Source organism: Rutidosis leptorrhynchoides, chromosome 6, assembly GCF_046630445.1.
Source record: "Rutidosis leptorrhynchoides isolate AG116_Rl617_1_P2 chromosome 6, CSIRO_AGI_Rlap_v1, whole genome shotgun sequence".
Classification (NCBI taxonomy): Eukaryota; Viridiplantae; Streptophyta; class Magnoliopsida; order Asterales; family Asteraceae; genus Rutidosis; species Rutidosis leptorrhynchoides.
The window spans coordinates 34,701,246-34,727,835 of record NC_092338.1 but is presented as its reverse complement, the minus strand read 5'-3'; the positions used below and the strand labels follow the sequence as shown (position 1 = coordinate 34,727,835).

The 26,590-nt window shown below is 32.8% G+C and overlaps 1 pseudogene; it reads right to left on the bottom strand.

Annotated features, from left to right (window-relative positions):
• Positions 1 to 452: 452 nt before the first annotated feature.
• Positions 453 to 26,590, bottom strand: part of LOC139851307 (dormancy-associated protein homolog 3-like) — a 76,970-nt pseudogene continuing 50,832 nt past the window's right edge.

Below are 26,590 nucleotides of genomic sequence, written 5' to 3'. Positions count from 1 at the left end.
AAATTAACTCGTTGCGAGCGAGAAGATATGACCCGTTGAAGATTTTGGGGGAGTTTATTTAAGATTTTTTTTATGAAAATGGTCATTTGACACTTTACCCCCTGTTTGGGGGGTCGATTTGAATTTTTTGAAAAAGTCTGGGAGTGTGAAACGAAATTTAAATAATTCCAAAAAAAATAAAAAAAAATGTGAAAAGTCAGAAATACCCCGGGTTACTATTCACTTCCACTATGTCTTTTAGATATATAAAAATAAAAAATAAAAAATGTGAAAAGTCAGAAATACCCCTGGTTACTATTCACTTCCACTATGTCTTTTAGATATATAGATATAATAATTTTGCCCCCTCGAAGATTTCATTCAAGTTCCGCCACTGTTCTCTGCTACTTCCGCAACAAACTCGAACACATGATCATGCATGACGATCGTCACCTTGATCTGATCTGATTACATTACATCTCACAGGTCGTAAGGAGCACGAGGGTTCCTGTTTCCGATCCCGGTTGCCTTTTCGAAAGTGTTCGATTCAGACTTCCTACGAAACCTAAATGCCTCTGATTTGCCTCCATTCACAACAACAAATCAATACACAACATTTCATGCATATAATGCATATATACCTAAGCTTCATAGGGTAATACATTTTTTAACGTACATGCATAGATTATTCTATTACTATATATCGATCGCATTTGTTTATTTTTTTTATTTATCTACAGATGCATTTCCAAATGCTTTATACTCTAGTACGTTAGCCTATTTGTTCAAATCAAATATATATGTCTTCGCATATATATTTTAATCTGATTTAGTTCAATTAAACGTAGTTCTCTAAATTTTTTTTATTTTTTATTTTAAAAGCAAAATATATTTTTAAATTATATAGAGCAGAGGTACTATATACAGATGAAATTATCTACCTTTAGCGTTGATATGTAAATATGTACGGAGTAATATGTAGTGAGATATATTTATTTGAATTCTTAATTTAAGTTGAGATCGAGGAATAAATCTCAACCCTTAAATCATGTGATTGTCGGACAATCATATATGATTACCGGCCTTGGATCACATGTGATTAACGATCAAGATTAAAACACAAAAAGGATAATCTGGTAATAACATATGATTATATTAAATCTAAGGGCTCTAATCACATGTGATGTCCCGTCCATTAAATTTATCTCTTAAATATCAACTTATATTAAGAATGCAAATGAATATTTAGCAATATGTGATATGTAATATGTAACGTAATAGTTAACGTAATACTCCGCATGTAATAATATGTATATATAAAAATGTAATATATGTATAATATATACTGATAGATAATGTCATTTTCACAATTTATTACGGAGTACTAATTATTATTAATAATATTAATAAATAATAGATAATAGATAATGTCATATTGCTTGGAGAAATGGTCGAAACTACGCTTTCATCAAATTCGCTACTAATGAACAAGCTGCAGTGGCAATTGAAACTATGAATGGGAAGATTCTTCAAGGGAAACGTTTAAGAATGGGGTTTGCAAAATTCGACAAAGACTCTAATACGAACAGTGAACGAAGAGGTTCTTCAAAGCAATATGGTCGGTCATTCACAAAAAAAGGAGTATTTTCAAAATACAAAAAGATACGAGTTCAAAAGGAAAGAAGAGTCCAATATCATTCAGCTTCAACTAAATAATGATATTGACAGGGACATGGAACTCACTGTGCTAATCGTTGATAAAGTCAAATTCTCTAAAGAAAAATTTACTGATTGGATAATTAATCGTAATGTGATTATAGATAAATTTTACCTGTGGGGTAGCTATGGTGCAATGGTTACATGTGGTGACGAAGTGAGTTTTAGTAATTTGATCCATGGATGTAGCTATGGTGGCTATAATGGTGATTTTCTCAAAATCACACCCATGAAAGATAGAAGAGGCAAGTTCTCAAGGGTAGCTTGGATGGAAGTTAGGGGGATTCCGATAGATTATGGTTGTCTTGATAACTTGGCAAAGATTGTTCATTCGATTGGTGAAGTGTTATACATATCTAAGGCTACCTATAATCTTACACAGGTTGCATCTATGTTTGTGTTTATGGAAGTGTTCGATGCCAAATTCATAGATAAACAATTTACTTCGGGTCTACAGGATAAACAGATGGCGAATATTTGGGTTCATGAAGTAGACAAAGATTTTGATCCCAATATGTATATTGTGTCGGATGACAATGAGGACTTCATCGAAGCAATCAATCGATGTGTAATTAACTCGCACAGAAAGGAAGAAGTTAATTCAGGTAATAAGGTGAACGTCAACCCCAGTGTTGAAGATGGAGAGGTACACGTGCTGGACACACCGAAAAAGGGTCAATCGCCGTTATACGAAGATCCACCTGTAAGGGATCCTGTTATCCCAAGTTCTCCTATCACAGAAGCACACGTCACAGCGTTTTCAAATTCCAATTTTGTGCTAGAAGACATTCAAACGGGCAAGGTTTTAGATTCATTGGATAATAGACTACAATCCAATTCAAACTTAAACCTACATGTCTATGAGAAATACAAAGGGTCTGTGTTAAAAAAAAAAAAAGCAGAAAGCATGCCTGCTAAAGTGGGTGTCAGTTGCTGTTTTGGTGATAAAGTTCCCAATCAGCTAAAAGTCAACCTCGATAACATGTTTTCAATGGATGATAGGGCAATTTCCACGCATGTCAGAGATACTACAGGGCCTGCAACGGACAAGATAACTCTTATTTGTTCCCCCACTTCAGAGAAGCCCGATTCAAATGGGCCAGAAAAAGAGCAAAATAAGCCCAATTGCGTGGATCTGTGTAGTAGCAGCCCTCCTTATGATGTGGAGATCACTGATGTGCCTTATTTCTTTCACAAAGCAAGGTTCACTCATGAAAAGCAAGACTTACACAAATGTCCTACCCTAGATTACAGATCATCATGTGCAATCTACAAGAAAAATAATCAAAAATCAAAAGCTTTGTACAAAAAGGAGACTTCTTCTTCTCATAGAAGTCCTTCAAAAGCACATAAGAGAAAGAAAGCTAAAGCTAGAGATTTATCGAATGATATTGAAATTGGTTCGGTGGAACATTCTTCTGATGACGAGTTAGATGAACAAGTGCAAGAAGAACAATCCAACTCCAAGTTTTCTAAAAAGCCAATTAAAGTGAATGGAAAAGTTTTAAATCCTAACTTTAGTCCAAAAGATAAGGAGGTGTTCGAGAACTTTATTGAGGGCATGTTCGATAGTAGCGAATGGTCCAACAAACACAAGTGATGAAAATCGCTTCATGGAACTCTAGGGGGCTAGGGACTAAGGATAAAGGGAGTAAAGTGGGGAATTTGATCAACAAATATCAAGTTCAATTTATGGCTATACAAGTGACAAAGGTAGATAATGTGTCCCCTAGTGTGTTTAGAGAAATATGGAGAGGTGTTGTTTACAATGGGGTGCAAGTTGTAGTGACCCGAACTTTTCCATGTTTACATATATTAAATGAGATTGATATTTACATGATTAAGTGTTTCCAACATGTTAAGCAATCAAACTTGTTAAGACTTGATTAAGTGAAATAGATTTCATATACACAATTGACCACCCAAGTTGATCGGTGATTCACGAACGATAAAACTTGTAAAAACTATATAATGACATATATATGGATATATATATATAGTTAACATGATATTATGATAAGTAAACATATCATTAAGTATATTAACAATGAACTACATATGTAAAAACAAGACTACTAACTTAATGATTTCGAAACGAGACATATATGTAACGATTATCGTTGTAACAATATTTAACTGTATATATATCATATTAAGATATATTAATACATCATATTATCATGATAATATAATAATTTAACATCTCATTTGATATAATAAACAATGGGTTAACAACATTTAACAAGATCGTTAACCTAAAGGTTTCAAAACAACACTTACATGTAACGACTAACGATGACTTAACGACTCAGTTAAAATGTATATACATGTAGTGTTTTAATATGTATTCATACACTTTTGAAAGACTTCAAGACACATATCAAAGTACTTCTATTTAATAAAAATGCTTACAATTACATCCTCATTCATTTTCATCAACAATTCTACTCGTATGCATCCGTATTCGTACTCGTACAATACCTAGCTTCTAAATGTATTTTATAACGACCCGTCAAAATCGCTATTGACGCGGCACGTTAATCATTGATTCCACAGTGAGGTTTTGACCTCTATATGATACGTTTTGATAAAATATTGCATTCATTAAAATAAGTAACTTTCTAAACATAGAAAGTTATAAGCATGTGGGCGAGTGCTTAGGTATAAGCAAATCCCCAAAATACATAAGTTTTTATCATACAGGTTGACATCACAGTCCAATTATTTATTACACAACGCAGTTTTATTTCGAATGCAATAAACTTTATACAAAGCATGAGAGACTCCATGCAGACAACAAGCACATCACAGCGGAAGCAGTCTAAGGACCTGAGAATAAAATATGATAAAAAGGTCAACACGAATGTTGGTGAGTTATAGGTTTAATTGCTCGAGTCATAAGTATATAAAGATAGACCACAAGATTTCATCAAAAGTTTATCAATAAATTCTACGTAACAGAGCACCCTGGTAACTAAACTTAAGGCTATAATGAAAATTACCCCATTCGTTTTAATACACGCAAACCAACGTGTCATAAACTCAAATAACATACGTCCGTTAAAAGGCTAGAGCTCTAGCTCGGACGGGGATGTCAAGCCCTATGGATCCATATACGATTATTGAAATGACCCGTTCATATACATTATAAACGATTCATAATAGTTGATTACATCGCGAGGTATTTGACCTCTATATGATACATTTTACAAACATTACATTCGTTTTTAAAAGACAAACTTTCTTTACAACGAAAGTTAACGGCATGCATACCATTTCATAATACATCCAACTATAATTGACTTAAAAATAATCTTGATGAACTCAATGACTCGAATGCAACGTCTTTCAAAATATGCCATGAATGACTCCAAGTAATATCCTTAAAATGAGCTAATGCACAGCGGAAGATTTCTTTAATACCTGAGAATAAACATGCTTTAAAGTGTCAACCAAAAGGTTGGTGAGTTCATAGGTTTATCATAACAATCATTTCAATATATTAATAGACCACAAGATTTCCGTTTATAAATATATGTACACTCGCAAGTGTATAAAACCGTTCTGCTTATGTTGAGGCCTCAGTAACCAACCTTAACAATAATATAATAAGTCATCTTCGCAAAGATGGATACGTACACTCGCAAGTGTATAAATAATCCTCGAAGTACTAAACATCCGCCCACTAGCTCTTATGTCTAGTGCAGCCTACAGGATGGGGGTGTTAAGCCCGATAGATCTATCTTTAGGATTCGCGCTCACATGCTCTTATAACATGTAACTAAATTACCTAGCACATCAATCCGCAGAATTATCATTTTTGATCACTTGTCTCTATTTCGTAAAGCATTTATAAAAGCAGCGCATGTATTCTCAGCCCAAAAATATATATTACAAAAGCAATTAAAAAGGGAGCAAATGAAACTCACCATACTGTATTTCGTAGTAAAAATACATATAACGTCATTTAACAAGTGCAAGGTTGGCCTCGGATTCACGAACCTATATTAATTATATATATTTATATGTTGGTCAATATTTGTCTAACAATTTTTGGTCAAGTCATAGTGTACCACAATCCTAATGCTCGAGACTAATATGCAAAAGTCAACAAAAGTCAACTTGACCCAAAATGACTTCTAAAATTTATACGTGTTTATTATATAACTTAACTATAGTCGTTTTATATATTTAAATATATTTATTAGATTTTATAATAATAAAAGTCATTTATTAATAAAAATTTATATTAACGTTTATATATAATATATACTTTTATATATCTTAAGTAGTAAAATTTATAAAGTTCACTTAATATCGTAAAACTATAGTGGTAAGTATTATTAATGTAATTATATTACGCGTGGTGAAAAATATCTTTGTATCCCCTATTTATTTGATAAAATAATATTGATCATAATAATAATAAGTAAAAGTTGTATTATTTTGTAATAATAATTATTATTATTCTATAACAATATTTATATTTACTAAAAATGTTATTATGATAAAATGATAATACTAACATAATAGTAATAATGATATTTTATAATAACAATGATATTTCTATTAAAATAATAACGACGATAGTAATAATAATCATTTTAACAATAATACTAAAATTCAGTTGACTATAACTTCAAATTCGTTCATCGAAACCATTCGATATCTAAATGAAAAGTTCTTAATTTTTCGCTAGCTTTCCAATGACATGCATATCATATACCTTATCTCAGTAGCATATGTATCTAATTCAGGATTCAACAAACCTATCTAAGGACAATATCGAATGTACAAGCATGCATAATCCTATATACTGGAGCACTAGTTAGGGATACACTATTGATATATAAAAGTTAAGTTATGAGTGCTCACGTATCAATATTGAGATTCAATATTGCAGGAAAGTACGTAGACGCAACGGAGATGATAAACACTAGATTGACCTCACGAGCATACCCATGAACCATACCCATCACCTCCATAGCTATAACCCATAATTTTCTTAGCTTCGACTCATTCAAAAAAAACTATTTTGAAATCACTCGGACATCACTCCGTCGTAATATTTTATGTATACTAATAATATCTTGAAATAATACAGAGCAAATATATATATATATATATATATATATATATATATATATATATATATATATATATATATATATATGTAAATCGATTGAGAGAGTTTAGAGAAATATATTTTCAAGTTTCTATGAAATAATGAAACCTATTGAATTCTATTTATAATAGATTTTTGAATTATTAAAGTATGAATTATTAAAGTGAATTATTAAAGTATGAATTATTAAAGTGAATTATTAAAGTATGAATTATTAAAGTGAATTATCAAAGTATGAATTATTAAAGTGAATTATTAAAGTATGAATTATTAAAGTGAATTATTAAAGTTAAAGTAAAGTAAAGATAAAGTTAAAGTATAGTAAAAGTATAAAAACTATGTATGTATAATACGCGTATAAATATATAATATTAATTTAAATCGTTATATATATTTAATAAAATAAAATATAAATATCATTATATTTATTATACTGGTTAAGTAATGAGTTGTCAAAAGTGATTCTAGATATTTATAAAAGTTATATATATTTTAATAATAAAGTTCTTTTTAAACTGAAAACGTTTTTGTACGTTTGAAAATAGATTAATAGAATATTATGGAAACCAATTCTCCACTAACTTTTGTCTAACTTTCGTAAATGACATTTTTTGTTTTTATTTATAAATAGCTTTACAAATTATTCCGAATATCGTTAAAAGGAATAGATTTTCTCAATCATAGTGGACCTCTCAACAGAGACTTGTAATCATAATTCAATTTTTCTGATAATTCAAGCATTTAATATATATTTTTTAATTTCGTCGATAATCATATTGAAACAAATACGTTCATGTAAAGCATTATACGTTTAAATACTTTTTTGACATTTTCAATTTATAATATATACACATATACATACATATTCATATATGTTCATTTAATGGTTCGTGAATCATTGGAATTTGGTCGAGGTTTAAATGAATGTATAAACATAGTTTAAAATCCTTGAGATTTAACTTAACAAACATTGCTTATCGTGTCAGAATAATATAAAGATAAAGTTTAAATTTAGTCAGAAATTTCTGGGTCGTCACAGTACCTACCCGTTAAAGAAATTTCGTCCCCGAAATTTGATAGAGGTCGTCATGACTAACAATGAGAATGTTATTATGACGATTATAAAGTTTTATCATGTCTAAGAAGTATGGATAAAATAGTTCGATTACTCGAAGCGTATGAGGGAAGTTATCGTAAATGAAGGAAATAAGATTATAGTGATTCGTCATATCTTTTAACGTCATCACAATTGATCTCCGAATTTAAAGAAAATCTTTGTAATCTATGTTGGATTTGATGCTTCGGTGATTAAGGAGATTATGATTCTCTTCGAATTAATACGATAATCCATCTTGATTTCTCTGTCGGGTATTTCACTATAAATCCACCTCCTTCGTTTCCTTACAACTCACACCTTCTATTCTTTCTCCCTCAACTCATATTTTAAAGTATTTGTCAATATGCTTCATCCAGTACTAATTCTCGATATACTCCTCACTTTCATATCTGTCATTCTTCTTTTTCATCTGCCTCCGGAAGAATCTATTTACTTCTACTATACTCTTAGTTTTATAGTGTTTTTAGTTCTCCCGTGTCTTTATATTGCTATATGCATTGATATATACGGTTTGTGATTTCTGGGTTGTTGTTGAGTTTTATATCTTCCCTTATATTTCAAAGTCCTTGCTTCTTCTATAATCATTGTCATCCACAGTTAATGCTCTCTTCTATTTGCTATGATTTATACTCCCATTTCTAGTTCGGAGCTTTGTCCTTTCGTTTCTTCTTCTTGCGATTAAGCACCGCTTGTAATGGTCCAGAATTCGCAGATATAAATTTCGGAATGAACATTGTTAATGTTCTAGGAAGGAAATTGTAATGACACGATCTTGATTTGTTAATTTACCAAAATACCCTGAAAAGACCGAATCATCAAGAAAATATATTCTTGATATTTTTAGAGATTAAATAGAATACAAGAGTCGTGTAACATAGCACATGATGACGTTATGATCTGTGAATCATCATGTTCCATTTAGAAACTCAGCATGAATTACTGTAATATAATCACGTTGATCAAGTGTCATTATATTATACTAACTCATGCTTCAGCTCCCAACACTTCTTCAAGAATATTCCTATTTTAAACTCGAATGTTTCAGAATTTAGAAACTAAAATAGTTTCCTTTATGATATAATACAGATAGCGCGAAGAGGTAAATGATTTCAGATAAGAATAATTATAAAAATATCTTCAGAAGTATGGATGATATTTATAATGAAAGATACGATGATATCTTAGAATGTCTAATATCAGAGGATGATGAAGGATATTGTCCGCAGGGGTTTAGAGTTAGGAGCAAGGTATTCGTTAATGACTTCAGCAAGTAATGAATCATTTGGATCCTTTGAAGGCAGGTTCAGCCTTTATGATTTGTCCACAGCCTCCTTCATACTTTGCTCAATCCGTTTTCCAGTTCTAAAGCTTCTCTTTTTCTGAGCTTTGCCAATATACTATCCTTTATAATCCAACTTTTTACTGTTAAGGTCGTTTACAGTTTTTGTTGCTTCATCAGCATTTTTCAAAATTTCGAGAACTGGTTCGCAGTTTAGGGTGTTTTTCAGAAAATTCTCATTCAAAGAATGTAAGTCTTGGAGGTAGACATTGTGTGTATATGTAATTGTTGATGTAGACATGCTGCGAGGTTTCAAAATACTGATTGCTGATTCTCAATAATTGGTATGGCAATTCTTGTTATAAGGTACGAATAAATATATGATAGGGTTTCGATAATTATAATGAATTTTTTTTTTTTTTTTGGAAAGTCAAAGATCAGTGAAGTTGTTGGTAAGTTTATTGCTAATGTGGTGAATATAAACGATTCCCCGGTAACGTTGGCGAAAGGGCAACGTATTTATCGAGGTTATAATAAGACTAGTCCGACTAAAAAGTCGAAGTTGACTTGCTGGAGCTGTGACAAAACTGTCTACTTTGAAAAGGAATTGAAAAGTCATTTTAGCTAATAAATGCCAAAGGGTCTGACACGGATACGCGTTGAACTATGACTTTGGCTTCGAGAGCTTTTTAGGTACATAAATGTGGGTAATATGTGGTTGGATCATCATCTCGATTATTCATTGTTTAAAGTGTCTTCGAAAACTTCGGAGAGTTTGAACACAGTTTGTAATCGTTAATATACATATGATGTTCTAACACAGTTTTGAAGCCAAAGTATAGCTTTGAAAGATGTAGGAATCTAAGAGTGATGTCTTCTGTTAAATCATGACTTGGATTTTGATTTGTCAAAATCAGAATGCGTAATCAAATTTGGGTGAGAATGGTTGTTTTGATTACTATACAAGAATGTATATTGTTGTGAGATTTTGGGAGTATAGTTGATGATTTGCTTAATCAGATTCGAAAAATGTAACATATTAATTTTGAATTTATATATCTCTCGGGTATTACCTACCCGTTAAAAAAATTTTCACAATTAATATTTTGTACAACAGAATATTATTACAGTCTTTATGAAAATATATATGTGCATATTTTCTTCAGATGTAACATAGATTTAATGAGTTAATATTAAATTAAACTCATTTGATTTACGGTTGAAACTAGAACTGAATAATCCCTAAAGACTTTAGAAATTACATAACTTTTACGGAGTATTTATTCAATAAAATTGAAATTATGAATTAATACTTCGTTATTTGTTGGTGTTTGTAACCCTTGTACCATATTCTCTAAAGCCACTACTCGAGCGCGAAGCGCGTTGACTTCTTCTGTTACACCGGGGTGATTGTTGGTTCGGACGAGCGAATAAATAAAATCTAGAATTTGATGTAGTATATAATCATGACGAGATACTCTGAAAATGAGAGAGCAAATGGTGTTTCAGACCGGTTCGCCGGTAAGTGCTTCAGGTTCATCGCCAAGAGGGCAATGTGGTGGATGGAAGGGATCACCTTCTTCTTGTCTCCAATTATTGAGGAGGCTACGAACCTATCCCCAATTCATCTAGAATAGATGATGGCTAATTGGTTGATCCATTCCGGTCACACTGCTTTCGGAGCTTGAGTGGGATTCCATATCGGAATTCGAGGGACTTGAACTAATGACGAATTCCATTTCGTTCGATTGAATAAAGGATTTTTCAATATGAAATGATTTTTCGGCTATCGGGTGGTATTCTAATTACATAGAATATCTATATATATAGCGCAAAAGATTTCGTAGATTACGGAGGAATTTACGGAATATGTCAGGCAAAGTTTACAGTAACAGATACGTTAAGATATGAATTAGCAGATACGCTAAGATATGAATTTTGTCTATACACTATTCATGCAATCAATGCAATAAGATGTGTCTAGACTAAGAATGATAAGCAAGTAATTTCTGACAAGAATGATGAGCAAAACTTTTGACATGCAGACACGGTCGAAGTCCAGACTCACTAATGCATCCTAACGACTATCAGTTAGACACACTAATGCAGACCTGGTTCGCTAAGACCACCGCTCTGATACCAACTGAAATGACCCGTTCATATACATTATAAACGATTCATAATAGTTGATTACATCGCGAGGTATTTGACCTCTATATGATACATTTTACAAACATTACATTCGTTTTTAAAAGACAAACTTTCTTTACAACGAAAGTTGACGGCATGCATACCATTTCATAATACATCCAACTATAATTGACTTAAAAATAATCTTGATGAACTCAATGACTCGAATGCAACGTCTTTCAAAATATGCCATGAATGACTCCAAGTAATATCCTTAAAATGAGCTAATGCACAGCGGAAGATTTCTTTAATACCTGAGAATAAACATGCTTTAAAGTGTCAACCAAAAGGTTGGTGAGTTCATAGGTTTATCATAACAATCATTTCAATATATTAATAGACCACAAGATTTCCGTTTATAAATATATGTACACTCGCAAGTGTATAAAACCGTTCTGCTTATGTTGAGGCCTCAGTAACCAACCTTAACAATAATATAATAAGTCATCTTCGCAAAGATGGATACGTACACTCGCAAGTGTATAAATAATCCTCGAAGTACTAAACATCCGCCCACTAGCTCTTATGTCTAGTGCAGCCTACAGGATGGGGGTGTTAAGCCCGATAGATCTATCTTTAGGATTCGCGCTCACATGCTCTTATAACATGTAACTAAATTACCTAGCACATCAATCCGCAGAATTATCATTTTTGATCACTTGTCTCTATTTCGTAAAGCATTTATAAAAGCAGCGCATGTATTCTCAGCCCAAAAATATATATTACAAAAGCAATTAAAAAGGGAGCAAATGAAACTCACCATACTGTATTTCGTAGTAAAAATACATATAACGTCATTTAACAAGTGCAAGGTTGGCCTCGGATTCACGAACCTATATTAATTATATATATTTATATGTTGGTCAATATTTGTCTAACAATTTTTGGTCAAGTCATAGTGTACCACAATCCTAATGCTCGAGACTAATATGCAAAAGTCAACAAAAGTCAACTTGACCCAAAATGACTTCTAAAATTTATACGTGTTTATTATATAACTTAACTATAGTCGTTTTATATATTTAAATATATTTATTAGATTTTATAATAATAAAAGTCATTTATTAATAAAAATTTATATTAACGTTTATATATAATATATACTTTTATATATCTTAAGTAGTAAAATTTATAAAGTTCACTTAATATCGTAAAACTATAGTGGTAAGTATTATTAATGTAATTATATTACGCGTGGTGAAAAATATCTTTGTATCCCCTATTTATTTGATAAAATAATATTGATCATAATAATAATAAGTAAAAGTTGTATTATTTTGTAATAATAATTATTATTATTCTATAACAATATTTATATTTACTAAAAATGTTATTATGATAAAATGATAATACTAACATAATAGTAATAATGATATTTTATAATAACAATGATATTTCTATTAAAATAATAACGACGATAGTAATAATAATCATTTTAACAATAATACTAAAATTCAGTTGACTATAACTTCAAATTCGTTCATCGAAACCATTCGATATCTAAATGAAAAGTTCTTAATTTTTCGCTAGCTTTCCAATGACATGCATATCATATACCTTATCTCAGTAGCATATGTATCTAATTCAGGATTCATCAAACCTATCTAAGGACAATATCGAATGTACAAGCATGCATAATCCTATATACTCGAGCACTAGTCAGGGATACACTATTGATACATAAAAGTTAAGTTATGAGTGCTCACCTATCAATATTGAGATTCAATATTGCAGGAAAGTACGTAGACGCAACGGAGATGATAAACACTAGATTGACCTCACGAGCATACCCATGAACCATACCCATCACCTCCATAGCTATAACCCATAATTTCCTTAGCTTCAACTCATTCAAAAAAAACTATTTTGAAATCACTCGGACATCACTCCGTCGTAATATTTTATGTATACTAATAATATCTTGAAATAATACAGAGCAAATATATATATATATATATATATATATATATATATATATATATATATATGTAAATCGATTGAGAGAGTTTAGAGAAATATATTTTCAAGTTTCTATGAAATAATGAAACCTATTGAATTCTATTTATAATAGATTTTTGAATTATTAAAGTGAATTATTAAAGTATGAATTATTAAAGTGAATTATTAAAGTATGAATTATTAAAGTGAATTATTAAAGTATGAATTATTAAAGTGAATTATCAAAGTATGAATTATTAAAGTGAATTATTAAAGTATGAATTATTAAAGTGAATTATTAAAGTATGAATTATTAAAGTGAATTATTAAAGTTAAAGTAAAGTAAAAGTAAAGTAAAGGTAAAGTTAAAGTATAGTAAAAGTATAAAAACTATGTATGTATAATACGCGTATAAATATATATAATATTAATTTAAATCGTTATATATATTTAATGAAATAAAATATAAATATCATTATATTTATTATACTGGTTAAGTAATGAGTTGTCAAAAGTGATTCTAGATATTTATAAAAGTTATATATATTTTAATAATAAAGTTCTTTTTAAACTGAAAACGTTTTTGTACGTTTGAAAATAGATTAATAGAATATTATGGAAACCAATTCTCCACTAACTTTTGTCTAACTTTCGTAAATGACACTTTTTGTTTTTATTTATAAATAGCTTTACAAATTATTCCGAATATCGTTAAAAGGAATAGATTTTCTCAATCATAGTGGACCTCTCAACAGAGACTTGTAATCATAATTCAATTTCTCTGATAATTCAAGCATTTAATATATATTTTTTAATTTCGTCGATAATCATATTGAAACAAATACGTTCATGTAAAGCATTATACGTTTAAATACTTTTTTGACATTTTCAATTTATAATATATACACATATACATACATATTCATATATGTTCATTTAATGGTTCGTGAATCATTGGAATTTGGTCGAGGTTTAAATGAATGTATAAACATAGTTTAAAATCCTTGAGATTTAACTTAACAAACATTGCTTATCGTGTCAGAATAATATAAAGATAAAGTTTAAATTTAGTCGAAAATTTCTGGGTTGTCACAATTATTCGCGCCCACCAGTCCATATCCTATGTACTGGCAGCTACTAGTTACCAAAGCTAAGGGATTTTCGATTTAACTCAGTGTAGAATTTAGTATGTACTTGTGTCTTATTACGTTTAAGATAAATTGCATGTATTCTCAGCCCAAAAATATTTAAAGTATTTAAAAAGGGAGACTATAAACTCACTGTTCAATATTGAGGTTCAATATTGTAGGCAAATTACGTAGACGTAAAGATAGTGGATGACTGTATGGTTGGTCTTGGATTCAAGAACAATACCCCGAACAATACCCAATATTTCCTTAGCTTAAAGCGGTTTGAAACCCGAATTAAAAACACCCTCGTATATACCTTATTATTATTAAACTTAAATTTAAAATTATAATTATAATATAAATATAAATATAGAGATAAAGAAGCAGAGAGGTGTGAATTTTGTGTCAAGCAAACTAGCGTATTTATAATACTTTTTCATTTCCTGTAGCTCATGCGATCGCATGAGTTTTCAGTGTTTTTGCCATGCGATCGCATGGCTGCCTGATCCGCTTTTGTTTGCTAGTTCGTCGACATCAAATAGTATTTACTGTAGCAATAGTGGCACTGTAGCAAATAGTATTTACCGTAGAAAATAGTGTTTACTGTAGCAAATAGTGTTTTACTGTAGCAAAGCCGTTTTCACTGTAGCACTGTAGCAAAGTCAGTTTCACTGTAGCAAATAGTGTTTTACTGTAGCAAAGTTGTTTTTACTGTAGAAAAGTCGTTTTTTTTACTTGTACATCTTATATATATATATATATATATATATATATATATATATATATATATATATATATATATAATTGTTCATGAATCGTCGAGAGTAGTCAAAGGTAATTGAATATATGAAACAGTTCTAAAATTTTGAGACTCAATCTAACAGACTTTGTTTAACGTGTCAAAATAATAAATCGTATAGAAAATTGGTTTAAATAAGTTGAAATGTTTTGGGTCATCACAGTACCTCCCCGATAAAGAAAATTTCGTCCCGAAATTTTGAGTAGTACCTGTTTTATGAGCGATATCAGTGAACAAATGTGGATACTTTTGCTTCATTTGATCCTCACGTTCCCAAGTAAACTCGGGTCCTCGTCTAGCGTTCCAACGAACCCTAACTATCAGTATTTTGCTTTGTTTTAATTGTTTGACCTCACGGTCCATGATTTCAACAGGTTCTTCGATAAAATGGAGTTTATCATTGATTCGTATTTCGTCAAGAGGAATTACGATATCCTCTTCAGCTAAACCTTTCTTCAAATTTGACACGTGAAATGTGTCGTGAACACTACTAAGTTCTTGCGGTAGCTTTAATCGATAAGCAACTGCTCCAATTCTTTCGGTGATTTCAAAGGGTCCTACATACCTAGGACTTAGCTTTCCTCGTTTACCGAATCGTACAACGCCTTTCCAGGGTGACACTTTCAACATGACTTTATCGCCCACTTGAAATTCTAGCGGTTTTCTTCTTACATCAGCATAACTCTTTTGACGACTCATGGCCGTTTTCAATCGCTGTTGTATTTGAATGATCTTTTCGGTGGTTTCGTGAATAATTTCTGGTCCAGTAAGTTGTCTTTCTCCTACTTCACTCCAACAGATAGGAGATATTCACTTTCTACCGTAAAGTGCTTCAAATGGCGCTACGTTGATGCTCGCATGATAGCTGTTATTGTATGAGAATTCTGCCAAAGGTAAGTGTCGATCCCAACCAGTTCCAAAGTCAATCACGCATGCCCGTAACATGTCTTCCAATGTTTGTATTGTTCTTTCACTTTGACCATCTGTCTGTGGGTGATAAGCGGTGCTCATATCTAATCGAGTTCCCAATGCTTTTTGTAATGACTGCAGAAACGTGATGTGAATCGGGTGTCACGATCAGATATGATGGAGATAGGTACACCATGCCTGGAAACTACTTCCTTCAAATATAGGCTTGCTAATCTCTCCATACTGTCTGTCTCCACTATTGGTAGGAAGTGAGCTGATTTAGTTAGACGATCAACTATCACCCAAATAGTATCATGACTACTTGTAGTCCTTGGCAATTTCGTAATGAAATCCATGGTTATTCTTTCCCATTTCCACTACGAAATTTCTGGTTGTTGTAGTAATCCTGATGGCTTTTGGTGCTCAGCTTTGACCTTCGCACATGTCAAACATTTGCTTACATAAGTAGCAATTTCTGTCTTTATATTAGGCCACCAATAGAATTTCTTGAGATCGTGGTACATTTTTCCATTTTCTGGGTGAATTGAGTACCTCGTTTTGTGTGCTTCATCCAGTACTAGTTGCCTTAGATTACCATGTTTTGGTACTCATATCCTACCAGCAAAATACAGGGTTCCATCAGCTTTTACTTTAAGTTGTTTTTCTAACCCTTTGCTCATTTCTCCTTTTTCATTTTCTGCTTTTAAAGCCTCTAACTGTGCTGCTTGAATTTGCTTTGTGAGATCAGTACGAATTGTAATGTTCAAAGCTCGGACCCTAAGAGGTTTTACTCTCTCTTTCCGACTTAGGGCGTCAGCTGTAGTGACCCGAACTTTTCCATGTTTATATATATTAATTGAGATTGATATTTACATGATTAAATGTTTCCAACATGTTAAGTAATCAAACTTGTTAAGACTTGATTAAATGAAATAAGTTTCAATTAGACAATTGATCACCCAAGTTGACCGGTGATTCACGAACGTTTCAAATTTATAAAAACTACATGTTGTGGTATATATAGACATATATATATATATATATATATATATATATATATATATATATATATATGGTTGACATGAGATTATGATGAGTAAGTATCTCACTAAGTATATTAACAATGTGTGATATACATAAGAAATGAGATTACTAAGTTAAGAAACTCAAAATGATATATATAACGATTATCGTTATGATAACGTCTACTAAATACATATGTATCATATTAAGATATTGATACACTATATTTAACATGATAAAATGATATTTAAATATATCATTAAGTGTGTTAACAATGAACTACATATGTAAAAACAAGACTACTAACTCAAGAATTACGAAACGATACTTATATGTAACGATTATCGTTGTAACGATATTTTAATGTATATATCATATTAAGAGATATTTATACATCATAATATCATGATAACATAATAATTTAACATCTCATTTGATATAATAAACATTGGGTTAACAACATTAATTAAGATCGTTAACTTAAAGGTTTCAAAACAACACTTACATGTAACAACTAACGAAGACTTAACGACTCCATTAGAATGTATATACATGTTGTGTTTTGATATGTATTCTTACACTTTTGAAAGACTTCAAGACACATATCAAAGTACTTCTACTTAACAAAAATGCTTAAAATTACATCTTCGTTCAGTTTCATCAACAATTCTACTCGTATGCACCCGTATTCGTACTCGTACAATACACAGCTTTTAGATGTATGTACTATTGGTATATACACTCCAATGATCAGCTTTTAGCAGCCCATGTGAGTCACCTAACACATGTAGGAACCATCATTTGGCAACTAGCATAAAATATCTCATAAAATTATAAAAATATTAGTAATCATTCATGACTTATTTACATGAAAATAAAATTACATATCCTTTATATCTAATCCATATACCAACGACCAAAAACACCTACAAAAACTTTCATTCTTCAATTTTCTTCATCTAATTGATCTCTCTCAAGTTCCATCTTCAAGTTCTAAGTGTTCTTCATAAATTTCATAAGTATAGTTTCATAAAAATCAAGAATACTTCCAAGTTTGCAAGTCTACTTCCAAGCTTTCTAATCCATTCCAAGTAATCATCTAAGATCAAGGAACCTTTGTTATTTACAGTAGGTTATCTTTCTAATTCAAGGTAATATTCATATTCAAACTTTGATTCAATTTCTACAACTATAACAATCTTATTTCGAGTGAAAATCTTACTTGAACAGTTTTCGTGTCATGATTCTGCTTCAAGAACTTTCAAGCCATCCAAGGATCCTTTGAAGCTAGATCCATTTTTCTCATTTACAGTAGTTTTATCCAGAAAACTTGAGGTAGTAATTGTGATGGCCCCGTCAATACGCTTAACGGCTCCGTCACTTGGTCCCACAGCTTGATCGAACTTAAATGAATTTAACAAACGACATTGCATTCTTTTATTTCAAAAGTTTCCCAAAAAGGAAAGCATGCCAAAATATGTAGTTTAAAAGTAACCCAACATATTAATAATCCAAAGTTGACACAAAACATTGTCAACAACCCACAAGTATTAATTATTCAAAAACCGAATGCAAGCCAAAGTTTCATAAATTGTTTCATTAAAATCTGCCCAAATACATGCAGACTCTTCTAAACACAGCGGAAGCATCACATAAACTCAAGTACCTGTGAAAACATGCGAGTAAACTGTCAACACAAAGGTTGAGTGAATTATAGGTTTAAATAATTGAATAAACTTTAGACCACAAGATTTAAAAATGTTAGAAAACATTAAACATTATTCCATTATCAATGAGCCACCTGATAACCACTTAACCCTTTATTTACCCTTGCCAAACACAATAAAAATATACACTGGACAGTGTATCTACAACAAAATACGAAGTACTAAACATTCCGATTATAAATTGCTAGTGCGACTAGCTCGAAATGAGGTTGTCAAACCCGATATATCTATCCGTAGGATTCGCGTTCACCGGTAGAAACCAATGATTACAGTTACCAGACTAGAGAATATTTTTGTCCAACTCACAATGAATAATTTAAATTTAATTGTCACTTGTGTCTAAACGTGAAATAAAATGCATGTAATCACATCCCAAAAATATACTTTGAAAAGTATGTAAAAATGGGACTATAACTCACCTTAATAGTAACGAAGTAACCAACACAATTAAGCGAACATCAAATGTAGTACAGTGATCAGGAATGATCACAACGCCGACCTATAAATAAAGCAGGTCGATATAAATAACTAACTTAGGTCAAGTCTTAGTATGATAGCTATTGTACATGTTGCAAGTAGTCATAGAACAATACTCAATATGCATCGGTTTAATCGGAACAGCTTACGGACACACACTTTCTATTTTTAGCAGGTTTCCATTTTTGGAAAGTTTCTCTTTTTGAAAAGTTTCTATTTTAGGAAAGTTTATAAGTTAGGAAAGTTTCCTTAATTAGAAAGTCAACAAAAGTCAACTGAAAGTCAAAGTCAACCGAAAGTCAACTCAAAAGTCAACCTTGGTCAAACCTGGTCAACGTTAATTTTAAAAGTGTAAGTTGTAATAATAATGTATGTTATAATGTTTATTAAAGTTAAATATGTATAATTATGTCATAACATAAGTTTAATTAAATTAAAATGAATTATTAAAGTTAATATAAGTTTAAATGATATAATTAATATAACATAAGTATTTAATTAATTAATTAAATATTAGTCATAATATAAGTATTATTAATTAATAATAAATTTTAAATCATATCATAAGTATTATTAGTTAATAATGAATTATTAATCATATCATAAGTTTCTAATTATAACCATTAAATCATAAGTATTTAATAATTAAATAATAACTAAGCCTTATAATAATTAAATAATTAATTAATCCTTATTATAAGTCTTATTATAATAATCTCATAATATAATTTTAATACTTATCATAAGTATTATCCATTAATAATAAAGTATTATTAATCATATGTTTAATTAAAATGTTAATTAAATCATAAGTATTAATTAAATGATATAATAAATATATATCATAAGTCTTAAATAATAATAATTACCTTTTTATCATAAGTAATTAAATGATAATGAAACTCATTAGTTATATCATAAGTTTAATAATTAATCACAAGTTTTAAATCAAAAGTTCATCGGGTCGTATCCTGAGCCCCGGGTGTCGGTTTTCGGCGAGCCTTACATATATCTCCGCCTAAGCAAACCACCCGACATTTTGGTACACTCAAGAACACCCCAAGAACAGTCCACAAGTCGTGATGTACAGCCATTACACTACTTGGAACTTCAATTCACTCAAAATCATGTTTTAGACGTAACGGGTGATTCGTTGCTCGGATTGAGATGACCTGAACATGAAAGTTCGCCCCACCATCAGTCCTAACACACTAACACACCCTAAAGTCAATAAATATGGTCACAAAGTCGGACCAAACATGGTTCATACCAATATCACAATTCAATCTTAACAAAATACCATTTTGATCATATTTAGGGCTCCGGGAATCGAAACGACATGAATCCGGAGTTTAAAATTAATGTATTGATGAGAGGAACTCATCTAGATAATTTATTTTAACTTTTATAATAGTCACAATTCCAGAATTGAATAAAAAGCTGCTGTCCCAATTATATCAAGCCGAAAACATATGTATTCGAGTAATTCTACGCATACAAACACCATTACAACAACAAGTAATCATCATACTATTAATATATAATCAAAATACAGAAAAATAAAGGAAAATCAAAAGTTCTAGGGTTAGAGTTTATACCCTAATCGAGAAACAAGAAGTATAATAGCGTAGAGAACGGAATGAGGAACGCGTTGATGTTGTTTAATCCTTGATCCAAGCAATAAAAATTGATGAAGATGATGATGATGTTGGGTGTTGGAGCCGTCGCCAAAAGAAGAGGGAGGAGGAGAGCAAAAATAAATTAGGTTTTGATCAAAATTAGAATGTGAGAAAATAAAATGAGAAAAATAGGAAAATGGGGAGTATTACTCCCCCTTGCTTGCTTCGGCCGAAGGTGGGGTCATGGGGTGGGTCCCATGGCCCACTTTTGCTAAATGATCAAATCCTTATGGCCCGAAAGCCCGAATGAATCCCGAAAGGCGAAAACACGCTTACGCGATTAAAAATTCGGAGAGATAACAAACGCGCGACGAAAAATAAATATAAATACTATATATAATTATATGATCTTTAAATATCATATTTAAAATAATTAGAATTTAAATATCCCAAAAACGCGACCGTTGGTTTAAAAACCGAAAAGATTCGCCGGATAGAAATTCGCGACACGTAGAAACGTATAAATTAAAATATGAATACAATTATTCACATAACACTTAATAATTAATATATTATCATTAATTTAATAATATAGGTCATAGAAATGACGTAGCACAATTAACCGTTAACGGTCGTTAAATAATTAACGGTAAAATATAACGGAAAAAGTAGGGTCGTGACAGTACCTTCCCGTTACGGAAATTTCGTCCCGAAATTTAAGCAGGTGCAGGGGTTGACTCAGCATCTGGGAACAAATGCGGGTACTTCTGCTTCATCTGATCTTCACGCTCCCAAGTGAACTCGGGACCGCGTCTAGCGTTCCATCTAACCCGGACAATAGGAATTCGGCTCTGCTTAAGAGTCTTAACTTCTCGATCCATAATTTCAATAGGTTCCTCAATAAAGTTTAGTTACTTATCAACATGAAGTTCTTCCAGAGGAATAGTCTTGTCGGCCTCGGCCAAACACTTCTTTAAGTTTGACACATGAAAAACATCGCGAACAGCACTTAGTTCTTGTGGCAATTTCAAACGATATGCCGCCGGTCCAACTCTCTCAACAATCTCAAACGGTCCAACAAAACGAAGACTTAACTTTCCCCTCTTACCAAAACGGATCACACCCTTCCAAGGTGAAACCTTTAACATAACACGATCACCAACTTGAAATTCTACATCTTTCCTTCCCCTGTCGGCATAACTCTTTTGCCGACTTCTAGCAGTTCTCAATCTTTCCTTAATCTGTACAATCTTCTCGGTAGTCTCGTGAATAATTTCTGGACCTGTGAGTTGAGCATCCCCAACCTCATTCTAACAGACAGGAGACCTACACTTCCTACCATACAGAGCTTCAAATGGTGCGGCTTGAATACTTGCGTGATAACTGTTGTTATAAGAAAACTCAGCTAGCGGCAAGTATTTATCCCACCCATTACCAAAATCAATAACACACGCTCGTAAAATATCTTCTAACGTCTGAATGGTCCTTTCACTCTGACCATCTGTTTAAGGATGATAAGTGGTGCTCATATCTAACCTAGTTCCCAAGGCTTCCTGTAAAGATCGCCAAAACCTTGATACAAATCGACTGTCTCGGTCCGAAATAATGGATACAGGAACACCATGTCTAGAAACAATCTCCTTCAAGTACAAACGAGTAAGCTTCTCCATTGAATCTGTTTCCCTAATCGGAAAAAAGTGAGCCGACTTAGTGAGTCGGTCTACAATCACCCAAATAGTGTCATAGCCACCCGCAACTCTCGGTAACTTAGTAATAAAATCCATTGTAATTCCTTCCCACTTCCACTCGGGAATCTCGGGTTGCACCAAAATTCCAGACGGTTTTTGATGTTCAGCTTTAACCTTAGCACAGGTCAAACACTTAGCCACATACGTAGCCACATCACCTTTTAAATTAAGCCACCAATACAACTCCTTAAGATCATGATACATCTTTCCTGAACCAGGATGAATAGAGTACCTAGACTTATGAGCCTCATCTAAAACAAGTTGTCGCAGTTCGCCAAACTTCGGAACCCAAAGACGTCCTGCAAAGTACCTAGTACCATCTGCTCGAATCTCAAATTTCTTAGACATACCTCTTACGTTCTCTTTCACAAAATTCTCTTCCTTTAAGGCTTCTTGTTGTGCCTCAAGAATCTGCCTTGCGAGGTTTGTTCTAATTGTCATATTCAAGGCTCTAAACCTGCGAGGTTCAGCCCTTTCTTTACGACTCAACGCATCCGCCACCACATTGGCCTTACCCAGATGGTATAAAAGTTCACAATCATAACCATTCAACGTCTCAATCCATCTTCGTTGTCTCATGTTCAACTGTTTCTGATCGAGGATATGTTGAAGACTTTTGTGATCTGTGTACACAGTACTCTTGACCCCATACAAATAATGTCTCCAAATCTTAAGCACAATAACAACGGCCCCCAACTCTAAATCATGAGTTGTATAATTCTGTTTGTGAATCTTCAATTGACGTGACACATACGCAATGACCTTCTTCGTTGCATAAAAACACAACCAAAGCCTTGACGCGAAGCATCACAATAAACAACAAAATCATCATTACCCTCAGGTAGTGACAATATCGGAGCAGTAGTCAACTTCTTCTTTAAAATCTGAAAAGCAGCCTCTTGTTCATACTTCCACTCATACTTCTTCCCCTTATGCGTTAAAGCAGTCAAAGGTTTTGCGATACGAGAGAAATCTTGAATGAACCTTCGATAGTAACCCGCTAATCCTAGGAACTGACAAATCTGAGTAGGAGTTTTCGGAGTTTCCCACCTTTCAATCACCTCAATCTTAGCAGGATCAACTTGTATCCCTTGTTTACTAACAATATGTCCAAGGAATTGAAATTCTCGTAACCAGAATGCACACTTAGAGAACTTAGCGTACAACTCTTCTTTTCTCAACAGATCAAGCACTAACCTCAAATGTTCCTCGTGCTCTTCATCACTCTTCGAATAAATAAGGATGTCATCGATGAACACAATAACGAACTTGTCCATATAGGGTCTACACACACGGTTCATGAGGTCCATGAACACAGCTGGTGCATTTGTCAATCCGAACGGCATAACAAGAAACTCAAAGTGACCGTAACGGGTGCGAAAAGCAGTTTTCGAAACATCAGATTCCTTAACACGCAACTGATGATAGCCAGAACGAAGATCGATTTTTGAATAAACAGATGAACCCTGAAGATGATCGAACAGATCATCAATTCTCGGAAGAGGATAACGGTTTTTAATAGTAAGCTTGCTCAACTCACGATAATCAATGCACAAACAAAAAGAACCATCCTTCTTCTTAATAAACAGAATAGGAGCTCCCCAAGGGGATGAACTAGGACGAATAAAACCCTTGTCTAACAACTCACGGAGTTGACTCGACAATTCTTGAAGTTCAGAAGGTGCAAGACGATAAGGAGCACGTGCTACAGGAGCAGCACCGGGAACAAGATCAATTTGAAATTCTACCGCGCGTTGCGGCGAAAGGCCAGGTAAATCTTCGGGAAATACCTCGGGAAAATCTCTAACAATATGAACATCTCCAACGCTCTTCGTTTCTTTTTCGGAATCAACAACATGGGCTAGAATAGCATGACAGCCTTTGCGAAGATGTTTAAGAACTTTCAAACAGCTAATAAGATTTAACTGTTGGCATTTCTTATCTCCAAAAACCATCAGCGGCTCTCCAACCACATTAGTAATACGAATAGCTTTATCATAACACACAATCTCAGCACGATTCGCAGATAACCAATCCATCCCAATAACAATGTCAAAACTACCAAGTTCAATCGGTACCAAATCTATCTCAAAATCTCTACCCGCCAGATTAATGTTACACTTACGATACACAGTCTTAGTAGTGAGCACTTTACCATTAGCTATTTCAACAACAGAAGTATTGTCTAAAGGAGTTAACGGTATTTTGATTTTTGGACTTAATTTACTCGACACAAAACTCAAATCAGCCCCTGAATCAAATAGTACATAAACTGATAAATCTTTGACTGAGAATGTACCAGTAACAAGTTTAGGATCTTCCTCAGCATCCCTAACGTTAATGTTAAACGCTCTTCCTTGTGCAGTCTCTGCAGTCTTCTTGTTGGGACAGGCATCACGGAAATGCCCCGGCTTCCCACACTCGTAACAAACTCTCGGATTACCACCATTATTCGGCTTTCCATTACCATTACCATTCCCACCTCTATTACCAGCATTATTACCATTATTACCACCTGCAGCAGGAGTAGCAGAACCCGGCAGAAGCACCGTACAATCCTTAGCAATGTGTCCCTGTTTGGAACACCTCTTGTAAGTCACAGTACAGAAACCATCATGAGCCTTGTAACAACGAGGACACACATGCTTACTGCAGTTATTTGAACCAGAAGTATCCTGCTTTTTCTGCTGACCTTGGCTTTGATTGCGGGTTATTATCCCACTTTCTCTTCCCATTATCAGCTTTCTTAACAGTCTCTTCAGTAGGTTCGGTTACAGCAGCCTTGCTTCTTCTCAAGATCTTATCATTCAACTTATGAGCCATCGACATCGCGGCCTCAATAGTCTGGGGCTCACTAGATTCAACCCCATGTTCAATTTTCTCGGACAACCCATCAATGTAAGCTTCGATCTTAAGATTTTCATCGGCATAAACATTAGGGCACAACAAAGTCAACTCAAATAATCTCTGCTCATAGGCATCTAATTCGGTGCCCTTCATTTTCAAGTTTTTAAGTTCAACCTCTAACTTCTTAAGCTCACCCCTAGGTCGGTAGCGGGTGATCATTCTTTCCTTGAAATTATTCCAAGTTAAACCATAAGTCACATCATTTTCCAAACTGTTAACCAAGTTGTTCCACCAGGTCAATGCACTATCCTTCAAAGTGCAGCTAGCAAAACTAACCTTGTCCTCCTCTCGAACTCGACTAACCCTGAAAATAGACTCGATTTTCTCGAACCAGCGGGTGAGACCTATAGGTCCTTCCGTACCACTGAATTCCTGTGGACGACTTGCCATGAACGTTTTGTGGGAGCATCCCACCTGATTGTTGTTCGCATTAGCATTAGCATTCGCTGCCATAGCAGCAACTATCCCTTCGTTAATAAGACATTGCATACGGGCTTCGTTGGACTCTCTAGGAGGCATGATCTTCAAAACAGAATAACACAACCGTTAGTACTAAGAATAATACTAGTGTTATAAAGGAATAGATCGACAATGAAAAGATTAACCAGTAAAATAATAGTCAGTAAACACTATGAGTAATAACATGATAGTTATGATAGTTATGGAAATAGCCACCACATGCATACATATTATATGATAACATCATACAACATACATAGCACCTAACATACATGATATACATTACGCATAATATATCATGCCAAGAGTCACAACATCAGAAATAAAATGTGATAATGATAATAGATGTCATAAAAATAACCATCCATACATAATGAAAACATCCCATAACAAAACCTTAATAAAATCCTCGGCAAAACGCCGTACATAACCAAAAATGTATGTATGA